Source organism: Silene latifolia, chromosome Y (genome assembly GCF_048544455.1).
Source record: "Silene latifolia isolate original U9 population chromosome Y, ASM4854445v1, whole genome shotgun sequence".
In the NCBI taxonomy this organism is placed as follows: domain Eukaryota; kingdom Viridiplantae; phylum Streptophyta; class Magnoliopsida; order Caryophyllales; family Caryophyllaceae; genus Silene; species Silene latifolia.
Window position 1 is genome coordinate 259,994,022 of NC_133538.1, and position 8,720 is coordinate 260,002,741.

An 8,720-nucleotide genomic window follows, 5' to 3' on the forward strand; every position below is an offset into this window, starting at 1 on the left:
CTTCTTCTTCTCTCCTTTCTTTTTCACCTTTTCAATGCATACTTCTTTTTTTCATGCTTTTTCTAATTCATTCATTTTTCTTTCTTCATTTTTCTCATTTTCTTTCATTTTTCCAATTTTTTCAATTCTTCATTTCTTTTTTTTTTCTTTTTTTTGAGCATTAAGACCAAGCTCACATGATTTCAAACAACCAAACATATCCCAATGAGCACCCAAACACTATCCAATAAAGCTACTAGCTTAACAAGGGTAGGCAATTTCAATGATGTAGCTAAGGATAAATCTTGTGAAGGGGTAAAAAAGGCTAAAATATCATGTGAATGACTCCAAAATGCTAAAACAAATGAAGGCATGCTTACCAAGAAATGACATGAAGACCATACTTGTGCGTTTTGATGTAACACACATTATAAGGAGACACCTACACTCACCTAAGTGAGACCAAATAAAGATGAAATGGCCTTAAAGGAGGTTCTACCTTATCAATTTTGTAGCTTGCCAAAAGTCAAGATCAAGCCTATTTGGTTCATTATCCATCTCCCACCTACTATGTCAAGACATCCCCATGTAGCTAATATCCCATCATTAAAGAATAAATCATTAGCAACAAGCTATTAATAGGATAAGCAAAGAGGAAAGTAGGTAACAAGCAAGCACAAAGCAAAAAATTCCTCTCAAAAATTTTCAAATTTTCTACACTACATGCAAACTACACTATATGCAAATGCAATCCCCCCTCCCCAAGCTAAACATCACATTGTCCTCAATGTGCCAACTATCCAATTCACCCAATCAAACCATAAAAATGGCTCAAAGCACAAAGCAAAGACTAGAGGTTATGTTTAATGGGTTGCAAGATCTAAACTAATATGCAAAGCAATTAAAAACTTACTCAACTTGCTAGCCCTCCCCCCCCCCCCCCCCAAGCTAGCATGAATTCGGGGGATTTATTCATCAATCAACTAAGAAAAGGGCCAAAAATTGAACCCCTTCCTCCCTTTCTTCTTCTTATTTCCACTACCACTTGATTCTCCTTGTTGGCCACTTCCACTTGAGTCATCCCCTTGAAGAGGAGTGACATACTCACCAATATCTTGGCCACTACCAAGACCATCACCATAACTACTAATCCCACCATATTCACCATATCCTCCATAGCCGCCATAGCCTCCTTACAATGCCTCAACCCCATAATCCAAACCACAAAAGTCCGGGCCGGGTTCATAGTGAGCAAATGTACCTGCATCATCGTGAGGAGGGGAAGGGGGAATAGGAGATGGAGGAGGAAATCCACCCGGAGGATAGGTATAGAATGAAGGGTGTGGCCCCTCGGGTTGGATAACTCCTTTCCTAGCAAAATGATCATAAATAGGATGTAATGCAAGTCGTTGGTCATCACGAATTTGATTAACACCTAAGTTCATTTCCCGCATCATGTTCATCATTTCTATGCTAGATGGTGAATCAATGCTAGAGGTGGAATGACGTGCTTGGGAGGATTGACCTCCCACACGTCTCTCAACGGTGGTAGTTGACTCACCTCTAAGGGCTAAATGGTAGGACGGTCTAACAAAGGGGCCACTTCCATGACGAGGCTTAGTGTGAATCAAAGACTTTAATTCTTTCTTTTCCTCGGGTAGACGAATGGAGTCTTGCCTACCTATCTTCCAAATCATGTTGGGATGAACATCTTTAAACCAATTACAAGAAAGAAAATATTCATAATCAAGACCAACTCCCTTAGACCTAGACTCAAGCAATGGTCTCAAACCGGTAGTCTCTTGGTTAAACCTACACAAATGGTGAGCAATTTTAGTGACCAAACCACCTAAGACAATGCAACTATTCTTGGTGTTAGTTTGTTTGGTCAAGTGGACCGCAAAGTGGTAAGGGATATTGATTCCCCACTTCTCATCACCATTAACATTCAAGAAAGCACCCAAGATTTCTAACTCAATCTTCCTCACCGATTGAGGTTCATTTCTACCAAAAAAGGTCCATCCCATAAACCTTTGCCAAATCCTTATGTCGGGATAATGAATAAATTGATGTGGTGTATGATCAAAACCCGGAAAAGTCAAGTGAGAAATGGCATCCCAGGTTAAAACGGGGTTATAATCATCGGGTGATTCGGTCGGTAAGTCTTTCTGAGGCAAATCAAAGATAGCGGCGAAATCAGCTAAGTCCAACTTATGATCTTCATTAAATAAGCGAAATGTAACAAAAAGAATGAAACCGGGTTTCCTAGACCTATGAAACTCGAAAGAGCTCAAGAACACAAGGGTGAGTTCGGGGAAGGTCTTATAATTCATGGTATAACAAGATTTCATGCCAAGATTTTTAAACAAAGCTTTAACATTTTTCTCTATTCCAATATTGTTTAAAGATGCTTGGTTAATGAATTTCGTTGGTTCCATACCTTTGCCTCTCAGCATAACCCAATTATTGTATTGAGCTAATGAATTTAAGATCACATTTGGATATTCCGGGTCATGCCATTGTGGGACTTCCTCCATTTGGACATCCGCCGCTGCATTGGAAGGCTCCGCCTCACCTCTCCTTCTCTTAGAAGCACCTTGTGAAGGAGCTTTTCTTGGTGCCATATTTCTGAAATTTTAAGACAAAATTCATCTTAAGGCAAACCAAAATTCATCCTAATAGGCATAATAGTATGAATTAGTGAACTAATTCACACTAAAAACATGTAATAATCATTCTACAACCAATTCCTAGTACCATAAAGCACAAAATCGAATTCCCCCAAATTGATTTAGGGTTTGTATAATCTAATTAATTGATTGCAATAGATGAATTTAAAGAGAAAAGAGAAGAGATCTTACCAAGTTGATGTTAATGGATGAATAAAGCTTGCAAATCAATGAAGAACTTGAAGTTTCCTTATGATTTTAGATAGAAAAATGAAGAAAAAGATGGAGAATGGGAAGAAGGAGTACCGTCGGGTTTGATGAGTTATGATAGAATCTTTCTTTTTTTTACATACCCGCAAATAGAAAAAAGGAGCTATAGGACCACGACCCCGATCGGGGCCACCAACCCCGATCGGGGTTGACTGCTTTTCCGCGTTGACTTGTTCCCATGCGAAATTGAATTGTTTTCTTAGTTTTTTCGAAAACCACGTCCCCGAACGGGGTTTTTGCATGGGGTTGCGTGTCAAGTGCACTCCAAATTCTCCTTTCTTCATTTTCACCTAGAAATCACAAAAGAAAAATCGTTAAGTTGAGTATTTTATTACTAATCTACGAAAAACAATTAAATTGCATAAAATTAAAAATGAAAATAAACAAAAGCAATAAAAAGCTTGGGTGGCCTCCCAAGAAGCGCTGGTTTAACATCCCGCACGACAAAAAAGCTTGAGTCGGTTTAAGCTTTCTTTGGTAGAGGTTGAACAATCATTTCCTCTATCACACCAATTATCACATTCTCATGGTAGAGCTTCAAACGATGACCGTTTGCCTTGAATTTTTGCCCTTGGTGGTCATCACTTCAACGGAACCGAACTTGTTGACATTTGTGACGGTATATGGACCGGTCCACCGTGATCGTAACATTCCCGGAAATAGCTTGTATCGGGAATTGAATAGCAAGACCTTATCACCAATTTGAAATTCCTTGTTCAAGATCTTCTTATCATGCCATCTCTTTGTTTTCTCCTTGTAGAGACGGGAGCTCTCATAAGCTTGCAAGCGGAACTCATCGAGTTCATTGAGTTGCAACAACCGCTTCTCTCCACTCAATTTTGGGTCCATGTTAAGCTCCTTAATTGCCCAAAAAGCCTTTTGTTCCATCTCAACGGGGAGATGGCACGCCTTTCCATAGACTAACCTATACAGTGAGGTACCAATAGGTGTCTTAAACGCGGTACGGTAGGCCCATAAGGTATCATCGAGCTTCATACTCTAATCCTTTCGTGATTTGGCAACAACTTTCTCAAGTATTGACTTGATCTCACGGTTGGAAACCTCTACTTGGCCACTAGTTTGTGATAAGCCAAGCCTCTTCTATGATAGACTCCATATTTTTCCAACAAAGCATGAAGTTGTTTCTCACCGAAGTGAGTACCACGATCACTAATGATTGCTCTTGGAACACCGAACCTCGGGAATATGATCTTCTTGAACAATTTAATCACGTTGCGAGCATCATTGGTAGGAGTAGCAATTGCCTCTACCCATTTAGAGACATAATCAACGGGAACCAAAATATATCGATTCCCTTTTGAGGAAGGAAACGGTCCTTGATAATCTATGCCCCAAACATCGAACACCTATACTTCCAAGATTCCACTGAGAGGCATCTCGTGTCTTCTTGATATGGAACCCGTCCTTTGGCAAGCATCACAAGCCATCACGAAATTTTTGGTATCTTGGAAAAGAGTTGGCCAATAGAAGCCAGATTGCAACACCTTTGCAACGGTCTTGGATGGTCCATGATGACCACCATAAGGAGAAGAATGGCATCCTTCTAGCACCCCCTTCACATCCCATCGTGGGATACACCTCCGGAATAGCCCATCGGAGCAATGTTTGAACAAATGTGGATCATCCCATAGGAAGAACTTGGCATCATGTAAGAACTTCTTCCTTTGTTGATATGAAAGGTTAGGTGGCAATTCTCTTCCAACTAAGTAGTTGGCTATGTCGTCATACCAAGGAGTATTGGCTTCCAACATCATTAAAACATCGTCGGTGAAGGAATCATCAATAGGTAACTCAATACCTCCATCTTTGAACTTCAAACGGGATAAGTGATCGGCAACAACATTTTAGGCCCCCTTCTTGTCTTTAATCTCAAGATCAAATTCTTGCAAAAGCAAGATCCATCTTATCAACCTTGGCTTAGCTTCTTGTTTGGCTCGGAGATTCTTCAACGCGGCACGATCGGTATGAACAATGACTTTGGAACCAATCAAGTAAGAGCGGAATTTGTCTAAGGCATAGACAATGGCAAGTAGCTCTTTCTCCGTCGTGGCATAATTGATTGAGCCGCATCCAAGGTTTTGCTAGCGTAGTAGATAGCATGGAGAACCTTGTCCTTTCTTTGTCCTAGCACGGCACCTACCGCATAGTCACTTGCATCACACATGAGCTCGAATGGAAAGTTCCAATCCGGTGATTGGATGATAGGTGCGGAAATCAAAGCCTTCTTGATCCTATTAAAAGACTCAAAATAATCATTAGTAAACACAAAGGGAGGATCTTTTAAAAGAAGCTCTGTAAGGGGTTTGGCAATCTTAGAAAAATCTTTAATAAAACGGTGGTAGAAACCCGCATGGCCTAAGAAACTCCTTACACTCTTCAAATTTACCGGTGTGGGTAGTTGCTCAATAACTTGGACCTTAGCACGGTCCACTTTAATTCCTCTCTCCGAAACAATATGACCAAGCACCACTCCTTCATTCACCATGAAGTGGCACTTTTCCCAATTTAACACCAAATCAACTTCTTCACAACGCTTCAAAACTTTGGACAAGTTAGTTAAACAAGCATCAAAAGAAGAACCATATACACTAAAATCATCCATAAACACCTCCATGATAGACTCAATGTAGTTGGAAAAGATGCTTATCATGCAACGTTGGAAAGTGGCGGGGGCATTACAAAGACCAAAAGGCATTCTACGGTAGGCAAATCTACCATAGGGACATGTAAACGTGGTCTTCTCTTGGTCATCCGGGTAAATGGGTATTTGAAAGAACCCGGAATAGCCATCTAGGTAGAAAAAGTATTTGTGACATGCCAACCTTTCCAACATTTGGTCAATAAAAGGTAATGAGTGGTGGTCTTTCTTGGTGGCTAGATTTAGCCTCCTATAGTCAATGCACATTCTCCAACCCGTCACAATTCTAGTTGGAATTAACTCATTTTTATCATTTTTGACTACGGTGGTTCCTCCTTTCTTAGGAACCACTTGGACCAGACTCACCCATTTAGAATCGGAAATCGCATAGATAATTCCCACAACTAACAATTTAAGCACTTCCTTTTTGACCACTTCTTGCATGTTAGAATTTAGTCATCTTTGACCTTGGACACATGGTTTATGATCTTCCTCAAGATTGATTCGGTGCATGCAAAATTCAGGACTTATGCCTTTTAAATCGTCAAGTTTATAACCAATGGCTTTCTTGTGAGACCTCAAGACATGAAGAAATTTATCCAATTGACTCTCATCTAATTTAGCACTAACGATTACCGGACACATCCCCTCATTATCAAGAAAAGCATACCTCAAATTGGAAGGAAGGGGCTTAAGCTCGGGTTTTTGTACCTCAACATCTTGGGGTGTAGCAACCAAGCCTATAAAGTGTGAGCTCTCTTCCAATGATAGCTCCTCTCCATACAGTTCTTGCTCCAAAGCATCAATCTCCTCATTTCCAATCTCATCGTCACCTGCAAATGATTCTAAAAGCAAGAGTGCCTCCAAGGGATCTTTAGACAAAGATCGAGGTGTAGAGTCTTCTATAACAATGTCAACAACATCCAAAATGTCAATATAATAACAAGACTCTTCTATCATAGGACTCTTCATAGCACTATTCAAGTTATATGTGACCTTATCGTCACCCACTTCCTATGTAATTTTACCATTCTTGACATCAATCAACGCACCCGCGGTGTGTAAAAATGGTCTTCCCAAAATGATTGGGATTTGGGCATCTTCGGCCATGTCAAGAACAATAAAATCAACCGGAATGAAAAACTTACCAACCGTAACGGGAACATCCTCCAAAACTCCCAAAGGGCGTTTTATAGAACGGTCCGCCATTTGCAATGTGACACTAGTGCATTTTAAGACTCCCATGTTAAGGTTAGCACAAATAGAGTAAGGTATTACACTCACACTAGCACCTAAATCGCATAAAGCTTTATCAATTTGGTAGGTGCCAATTGTGCATGGAATAGAAAAGCTACCGGGATCTTTTAACTTAGGAGGGGACTTGTTTTGCAAAAGAGCACTCACCTCGGCGGTGAGAGCTATTGTTTCAATCTCATAAAAAGTCCTCTTCTTAGTTAAAATGTCTTTCATGAACTTAGTGTAAGATGGAATTTGAGTGATTAATTCGGTAAAAGGAACGGTTACCTGTAGATTCTTCACAACTTCCATGAATTTACCGAATTGGGAATTCTTTTGATGCTTTGCCAATCTATGAGGAAATGGCACTTTGACTTTTTCCGGAATCTTTGCTTCAACATCTTTCTTTGGAGGAACATCCTCCACTTCCTTGACTTTCTCAACAACAACAAGCGGGTCATCCACTTTCTTGGGAATTTCTTCAATTTCCTTATCATTTGGAGAGACCTCCAACTCAACAAGTACCTCCTCATCATCTTTGGGCATGGATGGCCCATCATATTTCGTACCACTTCTTAAGGAGATAGCATTAAGCGTAGCATGTGGTTGCTCACCTTGAGGGGGTAGTTGACCCGATTTCCTTGAAGAGCTAGATGAGGCCAATTGAGCCATTTGTTGCTCCAACATTTTGATTGCGGAATTTTGAGCTTGCTCATTCTTTTGGATTTGAGTCATACGGATTATCAAGCCCTCAAGCTTACCTTCCTCTTGGTTATTTTGTTGGGCATTTTGTTGTGGAGGTTGAGTTTGTTGGAAATTTTTTTGTGGGGGCCTTTGTTGATTTTGATATCCCGGTGGAGGGATATATTTTTGTTGTTGAGGGACATAGGCATTTTGTTGTGGTAGGGGTTGTGGTTGAGGATTTAGCATATTGTTGCTTCTATAAGACATATTCGGGTGAAATCTTGAATTCGGGTTATATGTGTTTGAGAATGTACCCGGTGGATAAGCCATTTGTGCATTTTGTCTTAAAGCTAAAAAGGCATTTACCTCTTCAATGGGAGCTTGGCAATGAGCGGCATAGTGACCCGCACCTCCACAACCTTCACACACAACGATTTGGCTTGTTGAAGACATGGTATTGACTTGTTGAATGGAATCTCTAGCATCCCTTTCCGCCAATTGTTGTTGGAGCAAAGCAATTTGAGCTAGCAAAACAGAGTTGTTAGAGGATTCTTCTTTACCTTTAGGTGGCACAACTCGGGAATTGACATATTGGGCATCATGGACCGCCATAGATTCGATCGTGCCATGAGCAAGGTCGGTGTCAATTTGATCAAACCGCCCATTGTTGGCGGAATCAAGAATCCTTCGGTACTCGGCACAACATCCATTATAGAATGTTATTGCTAGAAACTAATCATCTAGCCCATGATGTGGGCATTGCCTTTGAAGCTCTTTTTACCTCTCCCAAGCCTCGTATAAGCTCTCAAGAGCTTGTTGACGGAATCCGGTGATTTGGCTCCTCAAAGTTTGAGTTTTCTCCGGTGGAAAAAACTTTTGATAGAAAGCAAGGGCCAAAGTCTCCGAATTGGTGATTCCCATGGCGGTGCGGTCAAGGCTATTGATCCAAAGCTTGGCCTTGTCCTTCAATGATAAAGGGAAAAGTATTTCCCTTATTTGAGCTTGGGTGACGCCCGTTTGACGGATCATGGAGCAATAGTCACAAAAGTTTTGAACATGCAAATTGGGATCCTCCAAAGGACTTCCTCCAAAGTTTTTCCTCTCCACAAGGCTAATGAAAGCCGGTTTGATCTCGAAGTCCGGCGCGGTGATTTGAGTGGTTGTGATTCCGGCCGGAAGCATGGCCGCGGTGGGCTTTGAGTGATCGGAAAGTTTCACCATCT

At 40.9% G+C, this 8,720-nt stretch overlaps 1 non-coding gene across 1 annotated transcript; it reads left to right on the forward strand.

Annotated features, from left to right (window-relative positions):
* Positions 1 to 8,239: 8,239 nt before the first annotated feature.
* Positions 8,240 to 8,346, forward strand: LOC141635350 (small nucleolar RNA R71). The gene has a single exon (XR_012540046.1). It is a non-coding gene; the product is annotated as a small nucleolar RNA R71 (small nucleolar RNA).
* Positions 8,347 to 8,720: the final 374 nt, after the last annotated feature.